Raw genomic sequence first — 17,979 nt, 5'->3', positions numbered from 1 at the left:
AAAGAATAATTTCCCTTGGAACCCTCCAACCTTAGGCTCTTCCTTCCCTGGGGTGCCACCTTGTGGTGGTCTGTGGGCCCTTCATTGACAAACTCCTGTAGAACTTAGTCATCGAGGAAAGTGAGTCAGCCATGGGGTGACTCATCGCACACCCTGCTCAGAGCAAGAAACTCCATCATATACCTAAGAGATCATGAATCATTAGATTGGCACAACCTGCTGATAGATACATTTTGGAAAAAAAAATCTTATGCTCAACGCTTTCACCTCCCACTATAAATGGGCTTAGAGTAAACATTAAAAAAGAATAAAGAAATTATTAGGGCTTTGGGGGGGATTTAATCTTACTTTACATTTTAGTTAATTCAATATTCATACTTTGTTTTATATATTTGTGTATACATATACAGAGGGTCCCAAAAAATATATACACATTTTAAGAAAGGAAAACTTAAAATTGTGATACTTAGTATACCGATAACAAAAGATGTCATTGAAAAATTCAGACATGACTTGTATTTAAGAGGTGCTCAGAGGTTACCATCAGCATCCAGACACCACTGCTTGAGCAACATTGTCCAGTGTCCACTTGCATACACTTTTTTGGTACCCCCAGTATTTTAAATAATATACATATATATGTTTACGTATATATCCACGTATTTTGTGTGTGTGTGCATGCATGTGTATAACTAATTCTCATTGCTGATAAGCCTCATTACTGAAAGAATTTAAGAGGCTGTGATTGTACCCTTTACAGGACCTTTCTGTATCTGGACTCTAGCTTAACTGATGAATTTTCCTCAGGTAGGTGTTAATCCATCACTCATTTATTAGTCAACAAACAGGAGAACCTTTATGCAAAGAATCACATCCATTGTTTTACTTTCCACTTACTTTATCTCTAGGTAAAATATGTTGACAGAGCACTGCAGTCCACCAATAATATTCCATTGATTCAAAGAGCTGTCATAGTAGCTGCTAAGTTCTTAACAAAAGATTAGAACATTCTCAAAATCCAGATAAAGATTATACCATTTGTTTGCACTATTGTCAGGAGAGAAAAATACGTATGTACTAAATAATCAATTGGTTAGTTATACATGTTGGGAATTAATGTCTTTAGCTCCAAAATATAGTAATAATGAGCAAACTTATGAGCCAACTTATTCTACTATAGCATTCACTAGTCTACCTGGATGAAGTTAAAGGGAGATGGGCTATTCATCAGAATTGACACATCTGGGATAGATTCAGCACAAATAGCACTTTAGAGACATTTGAAACTATGGTATTCAGCTAAATGTTCCCATAGTTTAAGATATATTTATTCCATGATGTTGCCAAGGATTCAAGTGCTATGAGCAGCTTGCAACAGAGATTTGTGTGGTTGCTATGTGCAAAAGCCCTAGAAGAAACAAGTGGGAAATACCATCAGGGTGGGTAAATATTACTGTAGTAATGACTTATTTTCTATAGGAGAAATTTGGAAAATAAAAGCAAGCATCCCTGGAACTTGGATAGAAATATATTTTGCACAAAATGGAAACTACAGAAAAACAAAAGTCATGCTTCTGGTACTCTTTATTAAGAATACTTTGCGATATGGAAAAATTTTAAATACTGCATTTTGAGTTATTTTCTAATGCATTGTTTAGTTTGGAGAAAATCACGAGAATGTGCAAAGCCCTGTGAGAAAGCAGTGTCATTCCATTTGTTTTTATTAGTCATATGCTTTTCACGTGAAATATAGTATACTATAGTGAAGTTAATTATATCTTTTAATTCCATTATCAAATGACTCTTGATCATGAAATTCTTTAAATGCAGCCTGGATCTTTTGGGCGCCTTTTACTTGACTTTTGTTTCTTCCATTTTTAGTGGGATAGAAAAAGGGCCACATAATTTTTGAAGCCATTTTGGGATAAAGAAGTATTGACAGCTTCTTTATCATCTACTGTGGTGGTCTCAACCCTAGCTGTACCTTCGAATCACCTGGAGAAGTTTTTACAAAATAAAGGTACCTGTGCTCCACCTCAAATTTCTGATTCAATCGATTCAAGGAGGGTCATGGGTGCACGTGCACGTGTGTGTGTGTGTGTGTGTGTGTGTGTGTATGTGCATGAGTGTGTATGTGTGTTAAACTACCCATGAGATGGTAATGTGCAGCCGGGTTGAGAATTACTGTTCTAGACCCTTAACAAATCATTAATAGCTAACTGCATCGTGCTGATGATCTGTAAAATGATTTTTTAAATGTAAGTTTAGGTACAGGCAGCAGGTTATAACTTGCGTGTCTGGTGGTCTCAGAGTTCCTTCCATCTGAATTTGAGATTCTAAATCATATTAGGAGATGGCTCATTAATTAGCTCCGTTGTTTGAGACACTTAGCAAGGACACATCTTTGTGATGAAGTAGGTCCAGTTGGGTGGAGTGCAATGGGATATCTGAAATAAGAGGTGGCTTCACTCAGGAGAATGATGGCCCCACTGTTCTGCAGTGAAGAATTTCCATAAAATAATCCTGTGAGATTGGTTTTTTTCCATTTGGGCAATTCAGGACACTGAGGCTTAAAGTGGATACCTAATTAGGAGGTGGCAGAGCCAAGATTTGCAAGCAGATCTATTTGTCTCCTAGACACATTATTTTCCCGTTTTATCACACTATTTCTCACACATCGAATGGATCTTTCATGGCCTTGGTTGCTTGTGTTATGAATGTGTAGGAATAAGATGTACCAAAAGGATGAGAGATCTTGTGGGCAGCTCGGACTGCCACAGTGAATGCTTGTGTGTTTGAACACATTTGGACTAATGTGAATGAATGATCATTATTGATAGGTGACATATGTCCTTAATGTTCTCAGCCTGTGAAAACTTGATTATTTTTATGTAAAAGTTATACAGTGATCATCTAACATGTAAAAGGGCTTCTTATAATTTTAAGAAAAAAACTATTGGAGTGGCCTACTGGAGTAGTCATATTTATTAACTGTTAAATGTAATGAGAGTTCTATAAAACTTGTCATCTTATAATGATTTCAAGTGAGGTAGTTGCTGGTGGTCAGTTTTTATTAACTGAATGGCTGGTAATGCCCTACCTCAGAACTTTATATGTCAGTTCAAGACTGTAAATTTACTAATAAAAATGGGAAAGTACCCACCTTCCAGTTACATACAGCAAAGATAATTACAAAAGCAATTTCCGTTTTACTGACTTTATATTATGTGACAAGACACTGTAGATACATGCTTTCTAATCCTCATGAGTTCATGGAATTCTTATTTTGCAGTAGAGAAAACTAGACTTCGCTAAAAATCTTTTCCAAAACTGCAGTGCTAGTAAGTGGTGGAGCTAAGATGGAAACCCAACTTTTCTGACTCTAAAACCCATGCTTTTAGATGTCTTGCTAGGGAGACTCTGTTAGTACTGTTTTTAAAAAATGACATTTTACTAAATTTCTTCAAAGTGATTGTTCCTAATTAGTTTTCCTTATGTCTTAAAGATCCATTTACTGGTGAATCCCCCTCCTTTTTAGCTGCGGCTTTGGGGATTTTTATAAACCTTTTATGCATGTATGCACATCTGTGAAATACAGTGTACAGCTGAAAGAAGTACTGTAAGGGAGCACCAGCTATCCACCACCACGGCCAAGAAAAGGCATGGTGCCAGGACCCCAGAAGCCCTCTTTACCCTTCCAGTCTTATCCTTTTCTTCCAGAAGTATTCTGACTTTATGAAAATCACGTTTTTGCTTTTTAATTTACCTAAATATTGATCTCTAAATTAAGTAGTTTTGCCTGTTTTTGTAATTTATGTAAATGGTTAATACAGTATATACTCTCCTATCTGGCTTAATTTGCTCAACATATTCAATAATGTGGTTTCCTGCATAGCAATTTTGCCCATATTTTGTTAGATTATTTCCATGTACTTGTTAATATTTTGATGTTATCAAAATGGCATATTTTCCAAAAAGATTTATTTTTAAATTTTTATTGAGGAATATTGAGGAACAGTGTGTTTCTCCAGGGCCCAACAGCTGCAAGTCATTGTCTTTCAATCCAGTTGTGGAGGGTGCAGCTCAGCTCCAAGTCCAGTCGCCATTTTCAATCTTTAGTTGCAGGGTCACAGCCCACCATCCCATGCGGGAATTGAACCAGCAACCTTGTTGTTGAGAGCTTGTGCTCTAACCAACTGAGCCATCTGGCTGACCCAAATTTTATTTCTAATAATTGCTGATTTATAAAAATTTTTATTTTTGAGCTTTGATGTATTCAGTAATCTTAGTAAAACCTTTAAAATTAGGGGAATAGTGATTCCTTTTTTTTAATGAATATAATCTTCTTATGTATAAATTATACTGTCTTTTTAATAATTTTTCTTGCGTTATTGTCATGGCCAAGACCTCTAGTGCAGTGTTGAGTGGAGAAGATGATAGTTAGCATCTTGTCTCATTCCCTTTTATAAAAAAATGAGTTTTACCATTAAGTATTGTGTTCATTATAGATTTTTGGTATCTTTTAGAATAGGAATTTGCATTCTGTTAAGTTTTTTAAAAATCACCAATTGATATTGCTTTTTCTATATCTGTTGAGGTAAGAATATGATTTTTTTTACTCTGTTAATGTGGTCAGTTATAGTGATTGACTTAAATATTTAAACTGAGTGTGGATTCCTGATTTAAATTCAGTTTCATCAGGGTGTACTACTTTTAAAACAATAGATTTGATGTGCTAATACTTTCTAATGGTTTTTGCATCTGTCATTATGAATGAGATTGGTATACAGTTTTCAGTTCTTATACAGTTCTAGTTGTGTGGTTTTTTTGTTTTTTTTTTGAGGGTGCAGCTCACAGTGGCCTATGTGGGGATCGAACTGGCAACCTTGGTTTTATTAGCACCACGCTCTAAACCAACTGAGCTAACTGGCCACCCCTCTGCTTGTCGTTTTGATTCAATCTAAACTCCAAGCTACAGAAACTCCCTTTGCTTCTGTTCTATGGCAGGGTTTGTGTAATTCATTCTTATATCTTGTGTTAAGTGTTATTGCTTCCTTAAATTTTTGGTAGAACTTTCTGGTGAAGCCATTTGGGCATGCAGTTTATTTTTTACTGTGGGAAGTTGCTTGATTACAATTCAGTTTCTTAAAGTACCATTCAGGTTTTACGTTTTTTTTGTGACCATTTTGATAAGTTGTATTTCTTTGTGAATTTTTCCAATTTGTCCACAGTTTTAAACTTTTTGGAATAAAGATTAAAGTATGTTCTTTAATTGTCTTTTATCTGCAGTTATGTCACTGTTTATTCATCAATATTAAAGGATTGGTATGTTTATTAATCTTCTCAAATGGCCAATTTATGCCTTTGTTGATCACTTTTTTGTTTTCTATTTAATTTCACTCTTATTATTTTCGTTTCTTTGGGTTTCTTTTGCTTGTATGCCTTGATACATACTTAGCTTTGTAATTTTCAGCTGTTTCTTTCTAATGTATTTCTTATTCTAAGTAGTTTTGGTTTTATCCCACAAGTTTAGTATGTAGTGGTATGTTTATTAATCTTCTCAAATGGCCAACTTATGCCTTTGTTGATCACTTTTTTGTTTTCTATTTAATTTCATTATTATTATTTTCGTTTCTTTGGGTTTCTTTTGCTTGTATGCCTTGATACATACTCAGCTTTGTAATTTTCAGCTGTTTCTTTCTAACATATTTCTTATTCTAAGTAGTTTTGGTTTTACCCCACAAGTTTAGTATGTAGTAAATCTGTTACTCAGTTTAAAGTATTTTCTGATTTGTATTCGTTTATTTGACCGATGAGCTACTTAGAAATGTTATTTAATGTTTAAATACATTGGATGCATTTAGTTTTGCTGGACAAACACTTTCTTTTAGTTTAGTTGTGCTTGTGATATTTTTTTCAAACTTTTGTTGTTTTAAAAGTGTCTTTCTCACCTTTGTTGGTGGATATGTTCGGATATGTTCACTGGTTATATATAGAATTTTAGGTTGGAACTATTCTATAGAGGGTTTTGTTTTGTTTTAATGCTTTGAAGATACCATTCCATTCCATTGCCTTTCAACTTTAATTTATGTTTTGGGGCATGGGCGAAGTTGGCTATCAGTCTAATTATTGCCCCGTTGAATGTGATTTGCCTTGTTTCTCTGGCTACTTTAAGATTTTTATCTGCATCTTTATTTTTCTGCATTTTACTATGCTATGTTTAAGCATAGATTTCTTTTAATCGACCCTTTTTGGGGTTACTAGGGTTTCTGAAATCTGAGAAATATGTCTTCAGGGAGTTTTGGAAAACTCAACCACTATATTTTTACATTGTTTCTAGCCCATTTTCTCATTTCTCTATCCAATAAAATATGTGTTAAATATTCTTAGATTGTATCCTTTATATATCCTTCTGTTTTAGTTATCTATTACCTCACACAAACCACTCTAAAAACTAGTGGCTTAAAACAGCTACCATTTTGGTATTGTATTAGCTATCTGTGGTGTCAGATGGGTAGTAGACTTGCTGGGGTTATCATTTTGTGAGGTGTGTAAATGTCTAATCATTATGTTGTCTTGTACACCTGAAACTAATACTTTAAAAGAATAAAAAACTACCACTTCATTATTTGTCAATTCTGTGAGTAGACTAGGCTTGTCCTTCCTTATCTCTCTGTAATTATTTCTGAATACCTTTTCCCCTGACTTATCTTTCAGTTCACTAATTCTTTCTTCATCCATTGAGTTTCTAATTTTTAAAAAATTGTATTTTGAGGTCGAATGGATTATTTTGTTCATTTTCAAATCTATGTCATTAAAAAAATGTTTCCAGTACCCTGCTGAATTTAACTCTGGCTTTTAGCTCCTTGATATTAAGCATAATTATTTTACAGTCCAATTCTGGCAAGTCTAATATCTGGAGTCGCTTTTGTTTTTTTCTCTGTTTTTGTTTCTGATTATTATTACTCATCTTTTCTTCCATAAATGGTCATCTTGTATCTGAATATTCTGTTCAAAAAGCTAAGACGTCTTATGCCTCTGCAGGATGATTTTGTTTTGCTCTGTCAGATACCTGAAGGTACTAGGTTTTGGACTCAATCTTAATCTAAATCATCTGAGCCACCCAGATGACTTGAAGAAGATTGGCTGTAAATCCATATGAGGGCTGGTTACTTTCTGTTCACTTTACTTTTTTATTCCAAAATGAGGTGACTTAACTCTTGGTGGGTCCCAGCTTGTGTTTTGTCTCCCTCAGTCAGAGCCATCAGAAACAACCTTCATCCTCTCATGTTCCTAGGGTATAAGCAAACACCACCCCTAGTAAAAACAGCCTCATTATATTCTCCCATCCACATGGTACTGAGTTGTCTCTCATCATCATAATAGCTCTTTGGTACCTTTTAAGATGTTTTCTTTTGCTTTGTTCAGCTTCTTTAGTTATCTTCAGTGGGAATCTTGGCCCTGATTATCTGGTTTATTGTTATTGAAAGTATAAGTTGCCATAATTTTCAGTATTTGCCTTTCAGCTTCATTAAGTTGTCTATACAAGGTAATGCATATTAATGCTAATCTGGGAGGACCAACAACTTGTCATACCTCTAGTTTAATCTCTGTTCTGGTCAGGGTTGGCTTCCTGTGTCTTGCCTCATCTGTAAGCTATTTTTCAGTCCTAGACTATCTAAGCTTTTGATTTTCAATATGTGGCTCATGCTCCTCCTGCAAAAGAATAGAATGTGGGAAGTTATTGAACATGATCTGATCCAATTGCTGCATTTTTCATACAAGGATACATAGGACAAGAATAGCTAAGTATGTTGAAGTTAAAGTTGTGAATTAGTTTAAGTTACATTTGATATGGTTAAATGTACAATTGCCTATCTATATGTCTACACTACAGTATTACTTGTTTGGAAAGGGGGCTCCCATCTTAAAATCGAAGTTATGTGTAATGGCACTCTAGGTGACTTTTGCTTTAGTCATGTTAACTGAGCTTTACTTTTTTCCCTCATCAGCTTTCAAATTCTTAGTAAGTTGTCCATTTGAATTTGAAAGGAGATGTATTTCTTGTTATGAAACTAACCATGTCATATTGCTGGGAAATTTAAAAAATAAAAGTTTAAATGTACGACTCAATAGTGAGGTGATCATTTGGCAGCCCTACTTGTGAAAAACCTCTCTGAGGATTGCTACATCTCCCAAAGCCTTCTTACTAATTGACTAGCTCCAGAGACCCAAACCACCTATTTTGACAACATTCCTTTCTGGTATTCAGACTGTGGATGGAATGTCTTGTGAATGCAGTTGACTTCATACTAGAATTACCTGAAAATGCCACAAACCAGTGAGTTAATAGTTTACTAGGGTTTTATGGCTTGCTTCCTTCTTACTCTAGTTGTTTTCCATTTTAACTTTACTAGGAGCATACTTAAGTTTGTTACTCTTTTACTGTATTTTAGTTTTTGTTATGATTTGAATTTACTGTATTTGTTTTACTCTCCCCTCCTTTATTTTTGCAACTATGATGACACGCAGCATTATTCTTTTAGCAGAGGTGGAGAGGTGGCTAGAAAAGCATCAGGTGACCAGAGTTCACACATCTTTCCAACCTTTAGGAATTTAGTTTATTTCTGGAAGACTTGGGTTCTTTACTTCTAAAAGGAGGGATTGGATTAGACCATTTTTATACTCGTCATTCATTTCTTAACAAAATTATTATACCTATTAGACTTCTGTTATGAACTGAATGTGTCCTTCCAAAATTCATGTTAAAATCCTAACTCCCAATGTGATGGTATTAGGAGGTAGAGCCTTTGGGAGGTGATTAGGTCATGAGGGCATGCTTTGAATGGGATTAGTGTCTTTATAAAAAGAGGCCCCAGAGAGCTTCTCGATTCCTTTTGCCAAGTGAGGTTACAGTGAAAAGGTGATTTTCAATGAGAAAGTGGGCCCTCACCAGGCACCCAATCTGTCGACGCGTATGATTTTGGACTTTCCAGCTTCCAGAACTGAGAAGTGTTTGTTTTTAAGCCATCCAGTTTATGGTGTTTTTGTTACAGCAGCCCGAAAAGACTAAGACAATATCCAAGGGACAATATTGCATACTCTATTGAATAGCTGAGTATTTCTCAGTTTAGCCATCCAGGCTAAAGCTGGACGTGTTTGGGAGTCATTAGTGCATAGGTGGCACTCAAAATCATGAGCTCAAATGAGGCCACAAAGGGAAGGAGTTCTAGAACAGAGGAGGAGCCAGCTGACCACTGAGCCCTGGGACACCCTACGTTTTATAATAAACAGCATAGAAGGAGCAAAAAAGACTGAGTAGCTGTGGTCAGGAAGGTAGGAGAACCAAGAACACCTAGTGTCTTGGGAATCAAGTATGAAAAGTGTTTCAAGAAGAGTAGTGTTCAATTGCATCAAATGAGGCTCATAGTGTGGATAAGAGAAGGACGGAAAGTTTACCATTGACTGTAGCAATATGGAGGTCATAGGAGACCTTGACAAGCACTGTTTTGGTGAAGGATGGTGGGGAGGCCACACACTTCATTGCAGTGAGTTCAACCAAGAGAGTGTGGGGGGAGGGGAATTAGAGCTAGAATAACGACTGAAGGAGGTTTGCTTGTAAATGGGAACAGAAGTGGGGCTCTGGCTGGAAGGGGACATGAGGTCAAGGTTCTCGTTTTTGTTTTTAATGTGGGAGAAATTGAGTAATTGTAATGATTGATGTTTATATGCTGATAATAATGATCTTGTAGAGAGAAACATTTATGACCTGGGCGACAGTGGGGAAAGTTACAGAATTGATGTCTTTGAGGAGGCAAGAAGGATCTAGTATATGAATGGGTTGGCCTTACCTAGGAGTTCAGTATATTCGTAAGAGAGAAGGCAGAGTATGTGGGCACACTGGAAGTCATTAGCACTAATGCCAAATATGTTCCACTCTCTGCCTTCTGGACACATGGTGGGATTGTACTTCCTGGCCCTTAGTGGCTTGGTGGGGTCATGTAACTGGTTGTGGCTAAGTGTCTTACGTTAAGCTACACCACCATTTCTGTGTTATGGCATTTAATTGTTAGCATGAAGATCTTCAAAAGTTATTCCCTCTGCCACAGTGACTGGTTATGTTTCACAAACTGGCTGCTCATCAGCCTGCATCCCTGAGTAAGGATATTGTAGAGCAGAGCCCCTAGCTGACCCAATATAGACAACTAGTGTTCTTTGTTGTCTTAGGTTATCATTGTTATATATCATTAGCTAGCCTACCATGAGTGATACGGGCACAAATGTAGACAGTACAGATGTGATGGTGGGGGCTTGTGGAAAAGTCTATCATGGTTGCATGTAGTATTTCAGTGAAATAGGGAGCTGAGAGTGAAGATGGGTGAGGAGGCATTAGAGACTTGAGGAGAGTAAAGGGGATTAAATAATCATTTGGGAAAATCTAAGTGTGATTGGATCAGCAAAATGTATCATGATGATCACACATCACTCAGGGCCCTCTTGAGTGAGGTTGGTGGCCATGATTAAAGTGAGTGTCGGTGTAAGTGTATTTGTCTTCCATCTCTGTAGGTGTGTTTTTCTTCCATCACTGTTCACTGAATGGGCACAGATAAGGTGCAGACAAAGAATTCAATTTAAGGATAGGGAGTGGGTTTTTTTCCAGGGGGGGATGACAAAGGGAGAAAGTGGAAAGGGAGTTGAAGTACATATTTAGCATATTCTTCGAGGACTTTTAATCACCCTCACACATATTCTTAGGGTAGTTGACATTGAGGACTGAGAGACTAGACATAGTAAAAGGGCAGATGGTTATAAAAACAGTCCAGCCCTTTTATTGAGGGATAAGAAGGCCTCTTGTATGCCCGTGTTTATCCCTTGTGCCTTGTGAAGTCTCTGCCATGGGGGTAGGGGGCTTTTTCCTTTTGTTCCCTCTTTTCTTTTTATGGAGGGCACAGCTCATGTGGGGATTGAACCGGCACCATGCTCTAACCAACTGAGCTAACCGGCTAGCCCCTCTTCTTTTTTTATGATGTCTTTCTCTTTAAAATATCTGTACCCACCATCTGTGGTTTATGCATAAGCTATATCATGAATTCTCTTTGTCCTTCTTTTGTCTTCTTTTTTCTTTGTTTCATTGTGAGTTTTGTCTCTCTTGGGCAGGTGGTAAGGGAAGATGGGTGGGGTGGGTTACCACCATTTAGAATTAGACCCAGAGGTCGAATATGTAAGTTGAAATCACCCCTAGATAACCTGTGAATTCTCCAAGTTATAAGTGATGAAACTGAAGCCTGAGGTTACTTATATTATTTATGCAATAATGGGAAATTCCTATAACCTTTGCACACCCCGCCCTTTTTTTGGACAGGACTCCCCCCCCCCCCCCCCCGTCTAGTGAGTGTTGGCTATTAATAATGGTAGGAATTGTCCCTAATGATTCTAGTTGGTTTTATGTGCAGTGTGCCTCTTTCAGGTCACTTAGATCTAAATAATGTCCCAAAGGACAATCAAAACTTCCATTTTGTCTTTGCAGCTTCTAGGTACAGATGCTGATTCTAATTCTGGAACTGTTTAAGGATGCCCTGGATTGGTGTTGGGTCAGATAGTTCTAAGAATTGATAAATGTGTTGTGTTTCTTTCTTTAGACAGGGACAGTAGAGGACTGGTTTGAGGAGGCTCTGCTCTGTGCTTCGGTGCTGAACTTGAACCCTAGGTTGAGGATACAAGTGCCCATTATCACAATGTGGCCCACCCTGACTAATTTTGAGTGGGGGGCGGTGGGGCGGGAAGCTCACCAGGGGACCTCTACAGTAGCAGAGAAATAATCAATGAATACAGTTGGTTGTCCGGTAGCCTGTTTGGTGCTGCCCATGAGGTGGGAAGGAACAGGGAAAAGTGACCTGGGAATTTATCTCTCACCTCCTGGAGTCCCCACAGTACTCTTTTCAGTACTTTCTTCTTGGTGTCTTAAGGATCTTTGATATTTCTTGTTCTTCTCCTTCTTATAATTTTATTATTATTATTTTAATTTTTATTGGGGAATATTGGGGAATAGTGTGTTTTTCCATGACCCATCAGCTCCAAGTCAAGTCGATGTCCTCAATCTAGTTATGGAGGGTGCAGCTCAGCTCCAAGTCCAGTCACCATTTTCAATCTTAGTTGCAGGGAGTGCAGCCCACCATTCCATGTGGGAATTGAACCAGTAACCTTATTGTTAAGAGCTCCTGTTCTAACCAACTGAGCCCTCCGGCTACCCCTCTGGCAGCTCAGCAGCTCGTTATCTTCAAACTAGTTGTGGAGGGGGCAGCTCACTGGCCCACATGGGAATCAAACCAGCAACCCTGGTAAGAGCTCTGCGCGCTAACCAACTGAGCTATCCGGCTGCCCTCTTTGATATTTCTTATTAAAACATGAACTTCTCTGAGAGGGGGTTTGATACAATACCATGTAAAGGGTCATTTTTTTTAAGTCAATTTGTTGTCCTTTCAATCTTAGTTGTGGAGGGTGCTGTTCAGCTTCAAGTTGTTGTCCTTTCAGTCTTAGTTGTGGAGGGCGCAGCTCAGCTCCAGGTCCAGTTGTGTTGCCAGTTGCAGGGGGCACAGCCCACCATCCCTTGCGGGAGTCGAACCGGCAACCTTGTGTTTGAGAGGAAGCGCTTCAACCAACTGGGCCATCGGGGAGCTGAGCGGCAGCTCAGTTCAAGGTGCCGTGTTCAATTTTAGTTGCAGGGGGTGCTGCCCACCATCCCTTGTGGGACTTGAGGAATTGAACTGGCAACCTTGTGGTTGAGAGCCCAGTGGCCCATGTGGGAATCGAACTGGCAGCCTTCGGAGTTAGGAGCATGGAGCTCTAACCGCCTGAGCCACCCCGCCAGCTCTAAAGGGTCATTTATTAGCAACTCCTATGACTAGATTTGGGGAAGATGGACAATGAGGGATAATGGGAGGAGGGTAGGGCCACGCCTTGCATACTTTACAGTTTAAGCCCCTGTCTGCTTGAGGGCATGTGAATTTGAGGACTTGGGAGAGTTCTGATTCCAGCTTGAGGCCACAGATTATTGCTTGTATGACCTTTTACACTGCTTTGTGTCCTCTCTCCTTTATTCCTCCTAGGTTTTCCAACCAGAATGTGCCTAGGCACCATGTTTCCCTGAAAATAAGACCTAGCCGGACAGTCAGCTCTAATGTGTCTTTTGGAGCAAAACTTAATATAAGACCCGGTATTATATTGTATAAGACCGGGTCTTATAGTAGAATAAGACCCGATCTTATGTTAATTTTTGCTCCAAAATATGCATTAGAGTTGATTGTCCGGCTAGGTCTTATTTCCAGGGAAAGAAACACGGTATGGACTTACTCAGCCTTTCCTAGACCAGTATGCTGAGGGCTCACCCAGGATAAAGTCTTACAGGTTTGCTTCTCTCTGATTCTTCTTTATCTCTGGGGTAGTGCTCCATGTTGGTGACAGTGGTATCAGGTACAAGTTAATTGAAATTGGGCAGAACTAAGAAAAATGGCATGCTCATATGAGTTTCAGAAACTAGCTTTTACTTTTTTTTAAAAAACAGACTATAGTTTATGGAAGAGCATGCAAATCTCATAGAAACTATGCAAATATATTTGCTATGTTGTTTGTTACTTCACATACCTGAATAATGCCTCTGGTGAAATTCAGAGGAGACTGATCTTCTGAATAATAGATCCCAAAAGCCAAGGAGTCATGAGCTATTGGGAAATTCAGTTATATAGTACCTGTTTTTTAATCTCGAAGGCCAAGATAAAGACATATTCATTACCTTTCTGTTACAGGGGAAATAGTCTTGGACATTCTAATCCATTCCCTTATGTCATCATTCTTACAGTGAAAAGTTGAAATCTTGAGCTTTAGAAAATGTGTAGTTTGAGTTTAACCTTTTCTGAAAGGAAGGCTGGGCAAATAAAAGTTTTCCCTGACTTTTTGCTCTGTCAATTTAAGAGCCTCCTACAGTAACTTTTACATTTCAGAGGAATGGATGATGGATCAGTGTTTAGAGCAATGAAAGAGGAAAGGGAGTTTTGGTAGAGGGGGAGCCAGTGCGGGAACCATTCATGAAGTCCCAGTTGCTGGTAATGCTTGTACACTCCATCTACGCATGAATTATTTATTTTGCTGCCTTTGTTATAATAGCCACAGTGTTCAGTCTCTAAGACTGTCTTGTGGTATGTTCTTTTCTTGCTAAAAGGCTACATATCAGCAGCCTAATTTGATTTAGAAGCCAATTCAGCATACCACACATACCATTTAAGAAGAATGTCGAGATCCTTCCTGCTATGAAAATATCATGCATGCTTAAAATGACAAAATTTGTCACAAGCAATGGTTTCAAATGCTTTTTAATCTTGATTCTTCAAAGCAATTTAATTTGAAGGTTTTCATTTTCAATAAGAAAAATTACAGTTTTTTAAAAATTGCAAAATGTTGAATTGGAGATTCAGAGTATCCAAAATACAGAGTGAAGGCAATGTGTATTTTAATTATGGTGAAAAACCACATAACATAAAATTTACAATTTTTCACCATTTTTAAATGTACTGTCCAATTTTGTTAACTATATTCATATCATTGTGTAACAGATCTCTAGAACATTTTGATCTTGCAAAACTGAAAGACTAGAGCCATTTTACATTTCCCTCTTCTCCCCACACCCAGCCTCTGGCAACCACCATTCTTTGTTTCTAGCAGTTCGACTACTTTAGATACCTGTGTAAATGGAATCATGGGGTATTTGTCTTTTTGTGACTGGCTTATTTCTCGTAGCGTAACTCCTTCAATGTTCATACACGTTGTAGCATGTGACAGGATTTCCTTCTTTTTAAAGCTGAATAATATTGCATTGTATGTATATACCACATTTTCTTTACTCATTCATATGTGAATGTAGTGTGTCTTTTTATCTAGTGTTCTTATGAAAGCTTTTTTTGGGAGTTAGAGTAACCAAACGACAAAGAACATAGAAAAATCTGAGACATGTATGCTACAAAAATAGAGTTTTTGTTGGTGATATTTCAGACTTATACTTGCAAAACTTAGAAATTCCTCAACTGAAATTCTAGTATAAGAAGTGGTTTAGGTTCACACTACCCCTAAAAACCCCCCATCCCCACACATCCCCACAAACACACCTCTCTTAGAATTGCAGTTCCTCAGACTGTCCCTTAGGAGACAGTGTGCCTGGGAGGCAGGACACTCAAGCTGCCGGAATCATCCCGCCTGCACAGACTGAGTCATGCATTTAAGTGCTTGCCAGAGAGCATGACAAACAGTGGCATTTTCTCCTCAAGCTGTCTGTGCTTCACTCGAACCTCTAGAGGGAAGAGATAAGGGAAAAAGGACAAGGTGGGAAGGGAGTTGTTATAGGGTTATAGTAATAGGTTTCCTCATTGGACTCTGGATTTTCCTCACAGATCATCTTCAGTGTGGATTCCAGCCCCAACTCAGAGTTGAAGCAGTTCTGGATAAAACCAAATCACACCAACAATAAGCTCTGTTGGTCTGGAGTTAATCTAAATGTTGTTGCCAGAGAACCAGATGACAAAGGTTAACTTGAAAGAACACATGGTTTGGGAGACTGAATCATGTAGTATTGCTTTCACTTTTTCTTGACTTTAGTTCTTGCCCTGAACAAAATGCTGAGGCAGATGGGGAGGCCTGATTTGGATAGTGGTGGGAGTCCCTGTCCTAAACAGATGCTGCAGTGTCAGCAGTTTTCTGTCTTGGCAGGTATGAGCTTTGAGAATGAGCCGTTCCCCATTGATGTCTCTTTTATTATTCTTGGATAAGGATGAAGAGCAACAGAGGGTGGGAGCCCCTCTTTTCTTTTCCACTGCAGGTTGCTGGACCTGCACACAGAGTGTGTGGTCTCTACCCTATCACTGAAAATGCCTGGGCTCGGGAATGTGGGAGTGCGTTGTCTTTCTCTGCTTCTTTGATTTTTCTCCTAGGACAGCCAAGCAGGGTGCTGCTGGATGTGTGAGGGAAGGAGAAAAGCTTAGGGAAATGCCCAGAGACTTACAGAGAAACAGTGTCTGGGGGAAATGCTGTGTGCTTGAAATGTGGCTCCCTGGAGGTCCCAGCCCACTTCAGTGATAGTCTAAGAATGGGTTGAACAGGAAGGGCTAAGGAGCAGGGGAGCAGCTCTGTAGCAGTGACAGCTGGTTTTGTCCTGTCTCCTGTGACAGAATGCTGTGGAGGAGGTACACACACAGCTCCTGCCAAGTGGTGGAGCAGTCAGCTGATTCTCAGGCTTGAGTCAGGTGAGGGCCCTGACAGAGCTGTCCCCCACACTGAGGGATCTACTTTAGGAGACAGATGGACATTCTGCTTTGTGCATGCCAATATTTGGAGGCAAGAAGAAATATTTTAAAAGATTTTTTTAAAAAGTCATTTTTTTTTTAAATAAAGTTACTTGTAATCTTTTTTTAAAATAAATTTTATTGGGAGAATATTGGGGAACTGTGCGTTTCTCCAGGGCCCATCAGCTCCAAGTCGTTGTCCTTCAATCTAGTTGTGGAGGGCGCAGCTCATCCCCAAGTCCAGTTGCCATTTTCAATCTTTAGTTGCAGAGGGCGCAGCCCACCATCCCATGCGGAAATTGAACAGGCAACCTTGTTGTTGAGAGCTCGCACTCTAACCAACTGAGCCATCCGTCCGCCCCTCCAGAAGCTCAGTGGCAGCTCGTCTTCAATCTAGTTGTGGAAGGCCCGGCTCACTGGCCCATGTGGGAATTGAACCAGCAGCCCTGTTGTTCAGAGCTCACGCTCTAACGAACTGAGCCATCCAGCTGCCCCAGTAAGTCATTTCTTATGTGTATGTATTAAAAAATAAGTTTACACTGTTGATTTTTGTTCCCTAACATTTTTAATGAAAATCTCCAACTCTACAGCAAAGTTGAAAGAATTTTTAGAGTGAATACACACATGCATACCACCTAGCATTTTAAGATACTTGCTTTATCAAATATCTAACCATCTAGTTATTCATCTAGTTGTCCTTTAACCCATCTTATTTTCTGACGCTTCTGCAATATTAATTTAAGTAGTTGTTTCAATTTTTAGGTAAAATTTACATAAAATGAAACACAAATCCTAAGTATAGAGTTGCTGTATATTCTATCATTTTACAAAAACAATTTTTTTTCTTTTTTTAGAAAACCAAGCTTTTTGCTAGTCAAATAATTTTTGTAAATTATTTAGAAAGTGCAGTTGTTTTTTTTTATTGGGGAAAGGTAACAGGACTTTATTGGGGAACAGTGTGTACTTCCAGGACTTTTTTTGTTTCCAAGTCAAGTTACTGTCCTTTCAGTCTTAGTTGTGGAGGGCGCAGCTCAGCTTCAGGTCCAGTTGCCATTGCTAGTTGCAGGGGGCACAGCCCACCATCCCTTGCAGGAGTCGAACTGGCAACCTTGTGTTTGAGAGGACGCACTCCAACCAACTGAGCCATCCAGGAGCACAGCTGGCAGCTCAGTTCAAGGTGCTGTGTTCAGTCTTAGTTGCAGGGGGCGGAGCCCACCATCCCTTGCAGGATTCGAGGAATTGAACTGGCAACCTTGTGGTTGAGAGCCCACCTTGTGGTTCCGGCCCATGTGGGAATCGAACCGGAAGCCTTTGGAGTTAGGAGAATGGAGCTCTAACCGCCTGAGCCACCGGGCCGGCCCCAGAAAGTGCAGTTTTTAAAGTAGTTGGGAATGGTTGCATATTATGAGCATATTGGAAAGATTATGCTATGTTCACCATAACATGCAGTTTGTTCTTTGACCACCCCGGCCCCTTCCCCACACACGTGAGAAAGAAAAAACTAAAGCAATTGATTAGTGAAAATTTTGTTTAGGATCCAAAAGTGAAGGGAGAGCTGAAAAGTGACTTCTAGCTTTTGTTATTAGCATTTTGGCAGCTGCTTTCTTCTCTCTTTCCTCTTCTTAAGAAATTCAAGGAGAAACAGTCCAGTCAC

The 17,979-nt window shown here is 38.9% G+C and overlaps 1 long non-coding RNA gene across 2 annotated transcripts in view; it reads left to right on the top strand.

Moving 5' to 3' along the window:
- LOC141569653 (uncharacterized) overlaps window positions 1-17,979 on the top strand; it is a 106,891-nt gene that overhangs the window by 18,431 nt on the left and 70,481 nt on the right. The window lies entirely within an intron of this gene.

This window comes from Rhinolophus sinicus, chromosome X, assembly GCF_036562045.2.
Source record: "Rhinolophus sinicus isolate RSC01 chromosome X, ASM3656204v1, whole genome shotgun sequence".
Lineage (NCBI taxonomy): Eukaryota > Metazoa > Chordata > Mammalia > Chiroptera > Rhinolophidae > Rhinolophus > Rhinolophus sinicus.
Note: the sequence above shows the minus strand (reverse complement) of the source record. Positions and strands in the feature narration are given on the sequence as shown.